Source organism: Schistocerca nitens, chromosome 5 (assembly GCF_023898315.1).
Source record: "Schistocerca nitens isolate TAMUIC-IGC-003100 chromosome 5, iqSchNite1.1, whole genome shotgun sequence".
NCBI lineage: Eukaryota > Metazoa > Arthropoda > Insecta > Orthoptera > Acrididae > Schistocerca > Schistocerca nitens.
In genome coordinates this window covers 169,767,649-169,783,980 of record NC_064618.1, presented here as the reverse complement: position 1 = coordinate 169,783,980, position 16,332 = coordinate 169,767,649, and the positions used below count along the sequence as shown (strand labels likewise).

At 39.4% G+C, this 16,332-nt stretch overlaps 1 protein-coding gene across 3 annotated transcripts in view; it reads left to right on the top strand.

Annotated features, from left to right (window-relative positions):
• LOC126259160 (stAR-related lipid transfer protein 7, mitochondrial) overlaps positions 1–16,332 on the top strand; it is a 120,111-nt gene that overhangs the window by 1,024 nt on the left and 102,755 nt on the right. Inside the window, exon 1 of one of the 3 annotated variants that reach the window (XM_049955713.1) lies at positions 1,366–1,657. The exons of the other annotated variants lie outside the window; for them this stretch is intronic. The gene's annotated coding sequence lies outside the window, so the exon portion shown is untranslated. Of the gene's footprint in view, positions 1–1,365; positions 1,658–16,332 lie in introns of those variants that run through there. 3 annotated transcript variants of the gene reach the window in all.

The following is a 16,332-nucleotide window of genomic DNA, read 5'->3' as shown; positions in this document are numbered from 1 at the left end:
CAGTTTTTTCGAAAATGTTGAACCTACCGATATTAGATGCTAGCTTTTGCGGATGGCCGAGGGCATCAGTAAACATAATCTACTCAAATTGTTGTATGCCAAAAATATACGCCCTTACAAGAATTATAGTTATTTTCTGCCTTCACATTTGTTCCCTTTGCCCAGTCTCAACGAAACTGTCAGCTATGTCAACACAACTAAGATTTCATACTCTCACTCAATGACATTCCTAACTCACAGCCTACCACTTTGGGTTACACTACAGTATTTCACCGTAACCAGCATTACATGAAATAATATAGAAGCAAAATAAATATGCTCATTGTTTTATTAAATATCCCTGTTTGCACACAAATGACCTCACTCGGAAGCAATTGTGTAACATGCAAATGTCTGGTATCAGTACGTTCAGTTCTCATGTTTCTCCAGATTGATTAGACATTGAGAACAGACACAGCCATTGAGGAGGTGGAAACTAAACCATAATTTCGCACTACCACTAAGAATCAACAGCAGAACTATAGTAGTAGCTACCTCAATAAATCAAGGCAGAAAACTTGTTTTTTTTATGCGTGTTTTTTTCTTCTTCTATAAATGTTATCTCTGTTGGTGTCACATGTTATTAACCCACTATGTCATTGTTGCTTAATATGCCTAGGACAGTTTCTAACCAAATTTCAATTTAGCCAAGTTATGATCTTCTGGATCTCCAGCATACTGTATTGTTTCCTTTCAGGAAATGTCTTTCAGACTAACTGAAGTGTTTGATATGGCATTGCTAACTCCCACCAAACTGTCACTTTGCACCATAATATAGACCCCGGTCTATGATACAGATCAGTGTGTCACATGTAAAATTTTGTATTCAAATTTGTTCGATTTGTCAACTCACAACCACACTGTTACCTTTGAACCTAATGTTGGCCTTAGACTCTGCTACAGACCCATACTGTCACCACAATCTACTTTCCAAAACCATATACAGACACAGAAGAAATATTTCAGAGTTCTCATTATGTTATGGGACAAAGCCAACATCCAGTATTGGTAGGTTCAGTTGACCCTTCTTTTCAATATTGTCCAAAGTCGTGGTGCTAGCAGTGTGACATAGCAGTTGGTATCAGTGGCTGCCATGCTGCATGTTGCCATTTCAAAACCATCCACCAGCATTATCTATTCTTTAGTATTTAGTAGAAACAATAAATACTAATAACAAATAATCACTTGTGGTTGGGTTTGAACAGACAACCTGTGGCATGCCAGCCAGCGAAACTAACTACTACACCACACTACTATAGCAGCATAACTCATGGCATTGGCCCTCCTGGTGAAATGGTTGTTCATGATCTCACCTCCAGAGCATCTGGTACCAGTCCTGCTTGCAACAGTGCCGTTCCACCAAATTGGAGTCAACGTCTTGAAGTTACCAAAATCAAAGTCACCAAAGACTGCTAAAGCTCCAGAAATTGCAAAATTCCTTGCACAAGACATCATTCTGAAGCCTGGGGCACTACATGTGATGATCTCTGATCATGGAAAAGTTTTCCAGTCAAGACTAGCATCAGAGGTAATTTCACAATGTGGCATCGCCCGCAGGATGACAGCTGCCTACCTCTCAATGCTGACTGGCCATACAGAACACTTCACTAAGATGTTGGTAAATATGCTCTCGATGTACTTTAATGTGAGACTGGGATACAGTATTGCATGTTGTGACATTCACATAGTACACAGTGAAGCAAGATGCTACAGGCTTCTCTCCATTCTGTATACTCCATTGTCGTGTGGCTAAAACAGTACATACACAGTTCTCGTTTCAACCAGATGATACTCAGAATGACTATGTGACACGTTTGGTCACCAAGACTGGTGTAACAAGGCAGCTGCTTCGCATACAGACTCTAGACACCTGGGAGAAAGACTGAGAACGCTATAACATCAAGCACCAGGCAGTGAAATATAGTCAGGGAGAGTTGGTATCAATTTTTATGTCTGCACAAAAAGTGGGAATAGTGGAATATCGCTGCCTTGCGACCACTTAACACGGGCCCTTAATCATATCAGCTCAGTCTTCCCGAATTGTCATCGAAGCATCATCTTTACCATTGTACCTGTTTTTACTCCTATACTCCTTATTTATATTTTATTTAGCAAGCTTTATAAATTTGACAAACCAGTGTGGAGTTGCATTGTTTTATAGTTGTAGCATTTTCTCAATATGTCGATGGGACTGATGTTTAATTATATTTTTGGGAGGTGTGTAATTTTTATTACACAGATAATATGACTCCATCTGTATAATTGTTGTACAGTTTTGTAGATTACTACATTAATGTTATTCTAGCCATATGTTATAGATCTAAGAATCTGAGGATGACAGCTAGCCACTGTCGAAACTGGTCATGAAATAAACTATTTCACATCAAGTGATATTGCCTTCTAATAACATCGGGAAAGTTGCTGAAGCTTTACTTTGGGCTGTTTGTACCCATCGTCACATGTCGAACATCACATATGAAGTCTAGGATTATTACCTCTCAGCAAGAAGACAGAAGTGCAAAGATGTTGTCCATGTCTTTAATAAGAAACCAGCGCAGATTGACGTTGGGGGTGCCTCATTGAAACTGAAAACCAGTTTGACGATTGCAAAGCTTTGACGGAAGCGACTGCCCTTGCCACGCATAATAGTGAAGGGGATGTAACAGAACCCGAATGCAGAGATCCACCACTGCTTCCATAAAGGGGACCACTGATAAGTTCTGAATTTAGGGTGCTGTAGTTTTCTCCAGTGAGAACTTTTGAAACAGCAGATCATTGTTTGCCTGGGAAAGGGATCCCCGACCACCGGCAATTATTTGTTGTTTTGTGTTTATTGTTTCGGGAAGGGTCTCAAAATATCTTACGTTTGCATGTTCTGAAATATTTACTGTTTGTATAAATAACAGCACTTTCTGTCCAAGAGTTCAGTTATATTCTGGCCATACGTTGGTATCAGTAATGAATTTGCTTTCAGTACCAAGGGCTGTACTTCTTTAATGATACTGCTTTCAAATTTGGATTGTGATTTCGATGTAACAATTTCAGCTGGATTGGTACATCGGTGAGTTAAGTTATAGTTACCAGTGACTGGTGTAGGCTGTAACTTCTCTTTATGTTTTATTTAAACTGATCAAGTTGGCATTGTGATTCTGACATCACATTAATATGTGAGCTGACTGGAACTCAAATCGCCACTTGGCTCTCCAGATTTACATTTCCCCATGATTTCTTTAAAGTCACTTAAGGCAAATGTTGGAAGCCCCATCTTCTTTCCAGCCCAGGTGTGGAACCCCTGAACTTACTTTCTTTTATAAAAATGAAGGTACACCTTCAAGGCACATGATTTTTGAGCGATGGGGAAGTGAAGGCTGAAAAAGGCTCATTTTGACAGTCTCTTTACATTATTGGCATTCGTTGTACATACCATTCGGCCAGCACCTTCTTATGCAAGTGGTAAATTTGATCATGAAAAGCGCAGTATTGTATATGTTCCATACGGATTCAGTAGAACATACATGATGTAGTACTTTTCATAATGAAATTTTTACCACCTGCATAAGAAACTGCTGGTTGAATGCTATGTACAGCAAATCCCAATAAAATAAAATATCACTATAAAAAATGAGCCTTGTTCATTGTTCAATTCCTCATCCAGGTCTATACAGATCTAGTAGAGCATACACAATATTGTGCTTTTTATTTATAATTATGTTGTTCTACCAAGAACTGGTGGAAGAATCAGTTAACATGGTAAATGTGAAGCTTAAAGAAATTTGGGTAAGACCACACATAGCTGCTGATATCAGATCAGTGCAACACAATATTGTCACGAGCGTCGAATATAATTATTTTTGATTGTTGAGGTAATGAAACATTAAGAACAGTAAAGATACATTCATTCATTTTATAGTGATATTGAAGTATAATCTTTGGGTTATATTGATGGCTTCCACAAAGCAAAGATTAAGCAATAAATATAGCTAAGACAGAGTGATAAAGTACTTGGCAGCTAATTGTTTACAGGACAGTGTTCATGGTGACAAGTGGACAGAGACTGAACTTGGTTGGGCTTTCTGTTCTGTGTATCATTTTCATATTAACAGCATTTGTTGGTTCAAACAAAGATTTTGATAATGCTGACTCGAATACAGTCTTTGAAATTCTGAAGTGATTAGGAATAAAATACAGGGAGCAAAAGTTACTGTCATCAGACTGCTGTTATAAGCCTGGATGCGGTTTTTAGTCCACTTGGTGAATACTGAGCTGGTTTCCTTTTTCTGTCTTAGCTACATGCTATGCAAACATTTAAAACACTGTCTTGCCCTTGCACACAGAATCTACTGTATACACAGACAGATTGGGTGCACTGCTTCTGTCCTGAGAGGTGTATTGGAGACTGATTACTTTAGCTGTGTGGTCTCCTGACTCAACATCACTATCTGCATTAACTTATGTTTGACTACACCTAGAGCAAGCTGCATTCAAACGCTAACTAGAAATTTTGTCTAAGTCATCTTGTATCCTCCTACAGTCAGTTACCTTTGTCGGCTTCCCAAACACCACAGCACCATCAGCAAACAGCCGCTGGTTGCTGCTTACCCTGTCCATCAGTTCATTTATGGGAAGTACAGAAGCGTCTGATTCCACCCGTCTGCTTTGACCCATGATATCACAAATATGGCGGAAACGACCATACACTACGACTCCAATAAGGTGCCTTTGATGTCATGATATAAACATGACTACAAACACGAAAATACATTGAAAAACCAACACACACACACACACACACACACACACACACACACACACACGTTCCACTAAAAACCTAGTGAAACTAACGGGACAAGTGTGGGAAATTGGGGGTTTTTGGGTGGGGTCAAAGTAAATATAAACAAATTTACACACACACACACTACCATACCAAACCACACAAAACAACGAAAAAAACCGACAACACAAAATTCCACTATACACAATATCCTCTGGGATCGGACACTTCCCTTGACCCCTATTCAGATTTTTGGATGAAGTCATGAAGTGTTCAGTGTGTCGTGAAGAAATGAGGCTTACTAAAGTTCCGGCGCCTCGGACCAGGGACAGCTATATGTGGAGATGTTGTAAGGATAACAGGTCAAGGGAAGTGTTCGATTCCAATTTTGTTGGTTTGTTGTGTTTTTTGAGGTAGTGATGATTGTGGACGTGGTTGTAGTTTTGGGTTTTATGATTTGGTATTGGTAGTTTCTGTTGACCTATATATGTCAAGGGAAGTGTTCGATTCCAATGTGTGGTTGCTGTGGGTGTTCCGGTATCGGGAGTTGCTGTTGAGCAATATAAGTTGAGGGAAGTGTTAGATTCCAATTTGTGGGATCGGGAGCTGCTGTTTATTAGAGACAACGCACTGTCCCCCATCATCACCAGCAGCCGAAAACTCTTGACCTTGACAGTCATATCCATACCAACCAAAGACATAAAAAAAGCAATTTCCAAAAATTCACACACGATGAACAGAAAAAAAACTACAATAACGTTGACATAACAAAACCAAAATTGTTAACTTACTGGAAAATATTCCGTTGGAAGCACAGTCACTACCGATACCACACATGTGCAATGTTACCACGCAAATGAACCCCATACGCCACATAACACGCTACCCATAAACACACCACCAGAGAGAACTACCAGCCGCAACAATATGCCACCTATAAATATGCCACACACGCAAACTAAACCAAAATCATCACCTAACACACAACACATAAACACACCACCAGAGAGCACCACCGATCACATCAAAACAACACCTACAAACATGCCACTCTCACAAACTAAATTCCGTGCTGTCCTGACGTCACACACCACAACAGCCTTACGTCACGGGTCAAAGCCGACGGGTGGGATCGGACGCTTTGGTCGACCCTATTTATCTATATAAGGAGCAAGATTTGTCCTATCACACGTCCCTGGGGCACACCTGATGATAGCTTTGTCTCTGATGAACACTTGCCTTTGAGGACAATGTACTAGGTTCTGTTGCTTAAGAAGTCTTTGAGCCATTCACATATCTGCGAACCTATTCCATATGCCATGTGCGATGGGACATTGTGTCAAACATTTTCCTGACATCTAGGAATATTGAGTCTGCCTGTTGCCCTTCAGCCATCGTTAGTTAATTAGTTAGTTAGTTAGCTTCTTATACCATGAATCATTTGGCATAGCAGATCATAATGATGTGGAACGAGTCAATTTTACATTTCAATTTGCATGGCAAATTAATTTGTGAATATGGCTACATGCTGAACATTTATAAGCCTTCATCTTCTTTTTTAAAATAAAGGTATACAGATGTGAGTTAATTTTCCTTCCCACTACCTTTTACACATTACAGTAGAAATTCTTCTAAAGAGTAGGAGGAATTATAAAGAAGAAAGTTTTTCAGTTTGTTTTCAGATTTTACTTTACTGTTTGTCAGACATTTTATATCACTGTAGAAGTGATCAAGAACTTTTGTTGCAGCACTGTGCACCCCTTTTTGTGCTAAAGACAACCTTAATGTGGACTAATGAATGTCATTTTTCCTTTTGAACTGTAGTGGATTATTTACAGCCAATTTAATGAGGTAATAAATACACTGTGAAGCAGCAGTCTACATACCTAACTCCTTAAACAGGTGTCTACAAGATGATCATGGGTCGGCACCAAATATTATTCTTACTACATGTTTTTGAGCAATGAAGACTTTCTTTCTTAAAGATGAGTTACCCCAGAACATTATTGTATATGACATTAGTGAATGAAAATATGCAAAGCATGTCAACTTACTGATTTGTCTCTCGCCAAGATTTGCAATAATTCTAAGTGCAGGCATGACTGAACTAAGTTGTTTTAGGAGTTCCAAAATGTGCTTTTTCCAGTGTAAATAATTCTCTCCACTGTGGATACCTAAGAACTTTGATATAGGCTACATTAAATGTCTTCGCAATTGTGAATATGAGCAACCATCAGCTGTAGAATGGAATGACGACAATGAAAATTTGTATCAGACCAGGACTCAAACCTGGATGTCCCACTTACCGCAAGCAGCAGTCACCTTACCATTTGGATATCTGTGCAAGACTCACGGCCAGACCCAAACTTCCATGTCGTCAAGCATGCTCTACAACATACCCATACATCCATTACGTATATTCCCGTACAGGTGAGACATTTTACTGGATAGTTACTTCACCAGTGCTTGCAAGAAAATGCAGTATTGCATCGTAGTTCAGAATATTTGCAATTTCGAATATGTTTGATGTATTTCATAGCAGCTGTAGTCACTGCGGTGCCTATTTCTTTGGACGTGCATGGATGTCCCACCCTATTTATTATTTCCTCACCATGTATTACACATGTCATTGGTGTAATACCCCTAGACGTGCAGAATTAAATATGTTGTGTCTTTTTAAAATTGTGTGTGAGAACATTTACAGTAAACCAGTCAGTGATATTTTTAGAACACTATTTACCATTTCTTCTGTTTCTGTATGTATACTTGGATTGATTACAGTACTGGTCTCATCTGCAAAAAGAACTGATTGTCCTTGTTGTACATTGGAGGAAAATCATTTCCATATATAGGGAACAATAGTGGATCTAAGGTTGACCCTCAGGGAACCCCATGTGTGATGTCTCCCCAGTCAGAATTGCTTTCCCGGACAATATTGGTTGAGTTACTGAGTACAAATTTCTGCATTCTTTTGGTGAGAAATGACATTGTCCATTGATTGGCTATACTATCAGTCCCATAAAACTTCAATTTATCAAGGAGAATACTGTGATTTCCACAGTCAAATGCTTTAGATAGGGCACAGAAATACCAACCGGCACAGCACAATGTTATTATTTAAGGCTTGTAAAATTTGTTTAGGAGGAAATCATGTGAGAGTGATGCTTTCTAAATGCATACAGCTTTCAGTGCTCCATCCATGATTTACTCCCTGTGCTGTGAGTCGGTGTGGCATCCACAATAGCTACATCACTCTCCAAAGTGTGTTCTCTGTGTTTTTTGAACAACTCATTCTTTGTCCTAATTAAATGACATGTAAGGCCCAAACCTTTTCTGAGGTTGTAGCCAGTGTCAGTTAGCACCTGGTTTGTATCTTTCTGCAACTACTGACTTTTTGAGCTGCTTTAAATAGTTGTGTCTTTCTTGTTCTCAGCAATTGGTATTTGAGATTGTGCATTTGTCTGTCTGATGGATAATGTAATGCATTGGCTTAGGATTTGATACACCTCATTCTTATGGAATGCAAGTTGGTTGTATAGTTTCTCCAGTCACTTCTTTCTCCATCTGCTCATAGAACATTCCATCAAAGAGGAAATATGTGGTAATCAGGACATGCCTGAAAAGGTTGGTGGTCTTCAGATCAAACTGTTAGCCACCAAGTTTCAATGTCTCCTGCAAGGGGATCTTATTAAAGAGGAAGACAGCATCCTATCTTATGAGGGTATCGGACTCCTTAAGGCTGAAAGTATTTAACCATTGTGCTAAGTCTGTTGAGTTGCATATATGATATCGGCATTTGCCCATGCAGGAGCTAAGCATATACCTGAGGTGCTAACCAAGTAGATAGGTGGGGCACCAGTGTCGCTGATGATAGGACATAGAGCTACACCTTCCCTGTGGATTTTGGGAAATCCGTAGAATCTCGGTGTAGTGGGGGCATGATCATATAGCTCGTTTATAACCTCACAGACAAGCCTGAGTTTTTGAGAAGAGTCAAATTCTTCTTCTCTAACTTTTTGATGTGATCAGCATCATTCTTCCAGGATCCATTGTCTTCAAGCAGGCTGCCCAGGTTCTCAGTGTGATTCTTATATAAAAGGACCTCAATAGCATTATCTTGATACCCACCAGTAAGACCACTTTATCCAGATATTCTCTCAGATCCAGGATGCCCGCTCTTCCCATATTGGCAATGTCTAGTCTTTCTGCATGCTTGACATATTTCTTGACGATATTCTTCTGCCATTTTGGGAGGAACTTGCACTGCATCTTGTTTTACTGCACTGATAATGTACACAGCTGAAGCTGACTTTGGAGTGGGTGCAAAGTTGAGTCTGCCTTCCACGACTTAAAGCCAATTGTCCAGTTGTCAAGTTAATGAGTCTAGCAAGAAGCATCCATTGGGGTCTTCTTCAAAAGATGTTCAAATTTTTATTCAAGGGGTCCAGGTGACACACCATCATTCCAGTCACAGGTACAGTTATTAACCTGGTTCACCATCAGTACATGTAAACTGAACAACTTTTTGATGATAGCATTTAAGCTCCAGCATGCTGGCCAATTTTTGATTCTGCTTGCTTTGGTTGTATCAGTGTGATGTGTCACTTTAGCAAAATTAAGTACCACTTTTCATCATGGCAGAAATACAAAGGTGGTAGGGAAGCAACTTCTTTAGTGGTGCATATTGTCTAGTTTCTTCATGCTGTGATACATTTCCTCCCTGAAGAGTTATGGGTTGTAGATCTTCAGTGTCTACTGGTGTATTTGCTCACAAAATAATCCACAGGTTTACAGTTGGTTGTTAGTGACTAAGGGTATCAGTATTTCAGTGACAGGCTGTCATTATCATCATCGTCATCATCATCATCAGATATGGTAATGAGCCAAGCATCTAATGGCTCAGGGGTCACTATATCCTCACTACTCCCACATAGTGTTCCCTATGTGCATTTCTTGTATGGGTGCCAGTGTGTTGACTGCCACAACATACTGCATTATGTCTGTAGTTGACTTCTCATAGTATGTGTCAGTGTGGTGGCAGCAGCTACATCAGTCTCAAAACTCAGCCTACTATGTTTGCTGAAAGTCTTGTTCTTTTCTGTAATCAAACATGTGCACAATGACAGGGTGAATCTCAACAGTGTACTGCAATACCTGAAAGTTGTCTTCATGACAAGTGGCTGTGGGAGGTTGATTTCAAAAACACTACAAACTACACCTATAGCAGTGTCCTGTGAGACAGTGGAGAAACAGGAGTGGGGCATTACCATTGCATTTGTGCATACATTGGGGAAACTAGGATAGGATCATCTCGAAACAAACTGTATTTTGCCTGCCTACTAAGACATAAGCATTACTGATGACTGTCAAGGAGATCTTCCACTTGACGAGCTTGGAGCATGTAATATTCCCTGCCAGTGAAATTGCTCTTGTATTGGACAGACAATGTATACTGTGGAAGACTGCTGCTGAGAACATCAGTGACATAATTATTTAACATAGCTGCACAAGTCAGCAGTCACAGTCTACCAAAAATATATTGCATTTGCACTAGTGTCATGTATGAAACATCCTGTATAACAAACCCAAACTCAGTCACATTCTGAAATAGTGCTATTTCATGTCAGACAGGCATACTGTTACTTGCCTTCACATTTCCACTTCATCTTATAGCTAACCATTCATTGATATTTTCATAACACTGACTTTTCCAGTACACAGGAGAGGACACAGCTGGACCTACAAGTCAGTCATCATCTTTTGCTGCTGATACACTGTTCTACACATCCTCCAAGAGTGCATCAAAGTTCAAAAAATCGTTTATTCTGCGTAAGTGTGCACCAAGAATAGTGTGTGCATTTGGTACATGAACATTTTACAGAAGCCACCCTAGGAACTTTCAAGGAGTCTTACCACTTACACGCCAATACATATACGCAATTGTGGTATTTTTGTTTAATGACAGTAGTGAATATACAAGGATGAACTGTGCAATTTATAGCCACAAAAGTAGATGTAAAAATCATTTCTGTATAGAATGCTGTGATACGTACACCTCCCGCATTATTGACCATAGTCTTTCGGTTTAGTTTCGCAGGAGATTGTGTTGTTTTGTGACGGTATTTTTTGGGCGGTATGTTATCTTTAAGCAGTTATATTGTTGCTGCCATCTCGAGAGCAGTTATATTGTTGCTGCCATCTCCTTTCTTTTGTCTGGTGGAGACAAGCTAGTTGTATTTCGTTTTCTGGGCACCATACAAGGACACATTACATGTATATTTTGAGGTACTATTACACCAGTTACTGAACTTTAACTTCGTCTGTTGGTAAATAGGTGAGCTCTTAATGTAAATACTGCCTACTGAATTCTTTATTAATACTAATCAAATTTATTGTTGTAGAAAATATGCTAATGACTCTAGCATTCGCTTGAAGATACCACTGTTGTCTTGGAATAAAACAATCATAATCTGGTGAGGTTGTTTAAAAGTAAAAAGAAATGTTACAGTCCAAAAGATACGGAATGAAGACACATATATAGGCTGATAAAAGTGGAAAAATAATTAGAAATATCTTATGTGCAGCTGTCTGTTGGGTTAATAATGAAGTTCTATAATTTGGTGCGGTAGACGCGAAGCAAAAATCGAAAATCCCCAAGCAAGCCTATTCAAAAACAAAGCAGAGCAATAATTCATTATCCACTCCTATACAGTTTAACTGACCGCACTCTGAGATATGAGTTCTTCATAATTCTGATGTACTTAACAAATCCTGTCTTTCCTCATATATTGACTATTCATAGTGGTCTGTATAAAGTTATATTAATACATTGTTTGAAGTGTTAGATTTATCCAATACAGGAGCAGCAACTGTTCCAAGGTAACTGTTTTTCTCCTTCCAAGCAGAGCTTGTTTAACACTGAAGTGAAACAAGTGGCTGCTCAGAACATCAAACTGAGATGGATTTCGGAGATGCCCAAGTGCAAAATTTTTATAATTACTATATAATGATTAGTAGTGGAAACTGATATGGGTGAAAGTATAAAGTAACATAAGCAACAACATTCCAGTGAACATTTGTCCACTAATGAACCAGTTGTAAGATAACTGTGAATGTGCAATTAAGAGCCACCACTGACTTCAGTATCAACTATTGTAGTTCCTGGAATCACATCACGGTTGTGAGCCATAGTCATTCCCATGGAATTGAAACTAATGAACTATTGTCATAGTTAGTGTAACTGTATTTCTGTATTTGATGCAAGCTCTTCTGTAAGCCCCAATGAATAGGGCTTAAAATTCATCCATGGCCTACTTTACCTTAATGAAAAAAGGTTGCCCATTTCCATTTAATGTTATTTTTTGAGGTCTTATCAAGAGCCCAAGGGCAGAAAACTAATTTCTGTGGAGGGCAGGTGTCAAATAATATGTTGCTTGTGTGAGAAAATGTCATTGAGCTGGCCCTGTCCAATGAGTATGGTAGAAGGCAATAAACTGTGCATTCCAGAGAGCATGAAATTACAGACACATTAGCTTGGTAATCAACCATTATAAATATTTTAACAATGAAAATAATCAATTATTGACAGTATAATGTATAAAGGTGGAAGACAGGGTAATATGCAAGATAGAGATTACTACTAAATCATCATGCACGAGTTAATAAGAGTGAAAAGCTAAGTGCTCCTAGCCCTGTGACTGCTCCTGCTGCAAGACTTGCCCTATGCACCCCCTTACCACCATTTATACTCGCCCTATAACTGGCAAAACATGCACTATCAAAGGGAGAGCCACCTGTGAAATGACACGTCATATACCAGCTGCTGTGTAAACATTGTTTGGCTTTTTACATCAGCATGACTACCACCCAGTTATCAGTCAGGATGAGTGGGCATAGCCGGAGGGTGTATACCAGCAACATACAATATCCTCTTCTCTTCAACATGACAATCATGACCTCAGTGCCTGTTTCACCACATGCACTACCTGGGTTCTCCTCCAGATACCAGTTTCTCAGAACTCTGCAGGTGGGGACTAGCGCTACAACATATCCTTGGTTCCCAACACCGACCTGGCCTTTATTTACATTAATTTCCTCCGTCTCAGCATTTCTTCATGGTAACTGCTCCTTTCTTCTCTCCACTTTAGTTTTCTACACCTTTCCTTTCCTGAACTGTGTATTTTTTGCCTTGCACTGTACTTTTCACTCTTATTAACTCATGCATGATGTTTGTTAGTAATCTCTGTCTTGCATATTACCCCGTCTACCATCTTTATGCTCTCATGTTTTCAAATCTCGTCTGGTGTAGCCCCCAACAATCAGTCTTTCTTTCTCATCTTCTCCGGTAAGTCTCCTGTGATCTGGGGTTCTGGTTGATTTTTCCAAGCTGTACCCCTTTTCCTAAATCTCTCCACCCCTCTTCCTTCCTCTTCAACTCTTCTTCCAGAAGAAGGAGCCACTGGCTCCAAAAGCTTGCATAAATTAAACCATTTTGTATGAGTGTTATTTTGCCACTTCCTGATGAGTAGATTTTTCTCATGCCACTTCCTGGTTGAGTAGATTTGTTTTATCTATCCAGTTACAGTATATTATAAATATTTTACCATACAGCTATTGATATTAGGAATATAATCCACAGCAAGGCATTTTATGAGTCAATCCTTTATCATCTGGCTGTGAAAATTAATTGTACATAAAATAACTTAAAAACTCTAGTTCAAAATATAAAAACAAATAAAATTGTTTGAAGTCCTACCTTTGCTTTAAAACTGACAATATCAGAGTTTCTGCTCTGCAAATCCATGTTACCACACATTCACCAAAGCGATCCTGCCGTAAAGCGGTAAACACCGATCACATCAGTTATCTTCCTGTGCACCACTAATTCATAAACATTTATTACGAAAGGGTAAGATTACTACTCACCATATAGAGGTGACATTGAGCCACAGACAGGTGTAATACTGCTTGTAATGCAGATACATGGTGGCCACACTTCAGGGCTGCCAGGTGAACTTGGGAGGTTTCCGGGGGGGGGGGGTTGGAAAAGCTGAGAAGTAGAGAAATGTCATCATGTGGGTGCATTGGTGGAATAGAAGACTGTGTTGTGCTGAAGTGGGAGCAAGGAAGGGATGGGAAATGATGGACAGGGACTAGTGAAGTTTGAGGGAGGCCAGGGGGTTACAGGAAACAGGATATATTGCTGTGGGAATTGCTGGTTGTGCCATCTGGGTCCTTTCTACCAACACCAGCTTTTCTGAATTGTGCAGGAGAACTCTCCCTGCAGTATATCTTATGTCCCTGTAGCCCCCCTGGCCCCAAAATTCTGTGTCTGTCTTTTATTTGTGTGTGTGTGGAAGAGTTCCTTTTCCTGAAAAAGGATGTTGTCTGAAATCAGAAAATAGTTCTAGTCTTCTTTTTCATTGTTCCTGTCTGCTACTCAGCACCTCAGCTGGTGATTAGCCGTCTATCCTTTTGATAGATGAAGCCTTGAGATGGGATATAGTGTGACAATGGACAGTTTGCCATTTTAGGTGTATGAAAGAATGCCATAGGCATGCTCACTTTTATCTGAAGAAATTTACAATGGAAAAAATCTGTGCGAGGTAGATGCCACATCTGTTAAATGCTGACCATAGACAAATTGAAAACAAATTTTTCATTAGTGTTTGGACAGTTAAAAAAATTGATTTTGTGTCAGTGTCTTACAGTGGATGACTTCAGTCCATAACTTCATGCCAGAAATGAAACAAAAACAACAATCAAAGCAGTGGATGGAAGGTAATGACACTGCTCCAGAAAAATTTGAATGTGAATTTATCTGACGAAAGGTCCTGGCTAACATTTCATGATATGCAGGAGGGATTCTTGTTATTGATGATTTTGTAAAATATAAAACAGTAACTGATTATTAGTAGATAAGTTTTAAAAAACATGATTAGAGGTGTGTATAGCAAGAAGGACAAAAACTGCCTCTCATCTGTTCAATGAACCTTCCTGAAAAGATGCTTTGGTAAAGGGAAAACTGAGGGATTTGAAATATCAGTTTTCAAACACCCACACTATCACCAAATTTAGCACCCTCTGACATTCCCCAAGTTTCTTGTCTAAAGAAATTTGTCACTGGAAAACAATGAGTCAGTGAAGATGCCATAGCAGCTTTAGATGGTACTTTGCAAACCACTCAGAAATCCACTTCAGGAACAGAAGCTACTTACATCCAATTGCTGTCACCAGAAAGGCAGTTACATCAAAAAGTAAATGTCCTTCTTACTGCAAAGAATTTATTTCATTGTTATGCTGAAAATTTTCCACCTTGCTCTTGTAAGTGATTGGCATGGTTCTGTATTTTTATATTATATAGTGTGTGATAAGTGCTCTTACTGTGTAATGTTTCATATAGCTTAAATAATACAGACTTATGAATGGGAGACAGACAGAACCAGTCCTGGCACACGGTGCACTGCTCTTAAATGGCACTAAGGGGGATGCTGAAGGTAAAATCTCCATCTGAAGACAAAGAAAATCACAGCCTGTGAGTTATTGTGGAGAAATTTTAAATTTAATCGTAGACATCAGTACACAGTCTAAGCAGGAAGTGCTTGTGACGAACATAATCTTCCCTTGCCAGCCACATCCTGGTGATTAAATTTCTATTACAACTAAGTGTTGAACCAACTATCTCATAGACACAAACACAAGGTGTTCATTTTAACTGAAGACATTGAAATATCTCTAAAACTACACATCAGATCAAAAAAAGATCCAATCAATTTGTTTGTCTTGGAGGAGAATGTCCAACAATATCAAACTCAACCCGCCACCCCATCCCATGTGTGAATGGCGGGCACTTCGAAATCTTCAGTGGGAACTCCCATTTTTTACTGCAAATTACAATTCTACAGCAAAATCTAGATATGTTTTGTCTGAAGCATTTTTCTTAGTTTCACCACAGATGGCGCTGTAATCGGAGGAATAGAAATGGGTACGCAATTGTAATTTGCAATGTGCTACTCAATGGCCCTTGAATATCCAATAGCATGTGGAACCCACCTCCATGCTGCAAGGATAGGACAGGCCAGTATTTCATAACTTCTAATTGGAAACCTCATTCACAAAGTTGTATTCCTCCGACATATCAAACAGGGGTCCACTTGACATGCCATTGTGGCCATGGCTTGAGGCAAACGCTACTCTACTTTTCCAATTACATTTAATATTCAAACATAGTACTGCCTAATGCAATACACTCAGTGATCGCTTTTCAAATGACAGTACCCAGGACAGAAGCATATCTACAGAAATGTCAGCGCAGGTGTTTTTGATGCGGTCGACCATGCCTTCATGGCCTGTTGGTACTTGTTGGTATACCTTATCTTCTAAATATCCACACAGAAAGAATCCAGCGACGTCAAATCTGGTGACCTAGTGGGCCAATTAAGAGGGTCACTTCTACCGATTCACTGACCGGTGTAAACACGGTCTAATACCTCCCATGCTTCAATTGCATAACACGTTGGGCA